Raw genomic sequence first — 1,565 nt, forward strand, 5'->3', positions numbered from 1 at the left:
GGCCGAGCCGCCCCGACGGCGCCGCGTGTCTCTCCACGCCAGATCCGCGTCCCCCTCGCGGGCCGGTTCGGCTCACTGACCGACCGAGCCGCTGTCGCCCGCTGGCTCACGACCGGCCTCGCTTCGTTTCCCGGCCGAGGAGAGGCGGGGAGGGCGGCGGGGCTCCGCGCCGCCCTCCGTCCCGGCCGCGGGAGCGGGAGCGCGGCGCCGCTCCGGTGCGTCCCCTCGAGCATGGAGGGAGCGTCTGCGCTGGGAGAAAGGCGCCCAGCTGGACGGCGGCAGAGCGGCTCTCACCGCCCCCCCCCCAAGCCCCAGGGACCTTCCCGAGCCCCCAAGTTTCCCCCTCCCGCCCCAGCCGGGGGCCGCAGCCTGGCCCAGCGCCGGCGGCAGAGCGGCCCCGCGGGCCGGGCTCTGCGCGCACGGACGGGGCGCTGCCCCCGGAGCCCCTCACATCGGGCACCAGCAGTTTAGCGAGCGGTTTTCCCGTCGGAGACCTCTCCGGGAGGCTGTCGCTCCGAGGGCCGCTCGGAAAATAAAGTAGTTCTGCAACCGTGGGAGGAAAACGTCAGATTAACCAGGTGTGCTGGCAGGCGGAGCAGCCTCCCTCGCTTCTCCCGGCTCGGGACCCGCTCTCTGAAGCGGAGCCCGCGGAGGCAGCAGAGGGGTGTGAGAGGGGGAGGGCGGCACAGGGACTGCGCCCCCAGGCCGCACCGGCCCGTGGGGCTCCGTGCAGGCGCGGCTCCTTGGCCGGCTCCCGGCGGCGCGGGGCGCAGGCAGGGAGCTCGCGGGGGCCTGCGCTCACCCTCTCGCACCGGGGAGCGCTGCCCGGCAGCTCGCAGGGAAGGGGAAGCGCGCAGGAACGCGCCCGCCGGGGCCCCGGGAGCCGGCGGAGGCGGCGAGGGGACCAGCCCCGCTGCGCCGCGCTCCCGCCGCGCCCGCTGCGCGCCGCCGGCCTGCGGCTCTGCCTCACGCCTCGCGGTCGCAAGGGACTCAACTGCCAGGAAGTTGTTTCTGCATCTAAATCATTGCAGACTCACTCTTCTGGCACTTTGACGCTCAAAAAACATCTAGGACGCATGTGCTTGGGAGTGATCAAAGAGAAGATAAGATCAAAGATCACTTTAATTGCGAAAATGAGGTCAAATCAGATTTTCAGAAAATCAGCTATGTATCTGAGGCTGTTAAGAGCTCAATTGTCGTTTAATGTAAGCGGTTTAAGTTCAGAAATGACCGGACACTTACATTCACGTGACGCACAGATTTAACATTCCCTTTTTACCTAYAGGTAATACAGATTACACAAACTAAACAGGAAAAAATATATATGTGTGTATTTGGTCAAGCATTCGGGCCCGCGGCGCCGCCGTGCCCTGCCCCGCCGGAGGCACGGAGCGAAGGGGGCAGGCGGGGGGCAGGCTGCCGTCAGCCCCGCCGCCGTGCCCCCCCCCCGGCCGGAGCGAGGCGGGGAGAGGGGAGCGCCCGGGGATTTTGTGGGGACGGGACGGGACGGGCCCGGCCAGGGCCGGCGCTGCGTGGCGCTCGCCGCGGCGCTGGAAGCCCCCCCG

The sequence above is a fragment of the Rhea americana genome, unplaced genomic scaffold (assembly GCF_003343005.1).
Source record: "Rhea americana isolate MKP2758 unplaced genomic scaffold, rheAme1 scaffold_77, whole genome shotgun sequence".
In the NCBI taxonomy this organism is placed as follows: Eukaryota; Metazoa; Chordata; class Aves; order Rheiformes; family Rheidae; genus Rhea; species Rhea americana.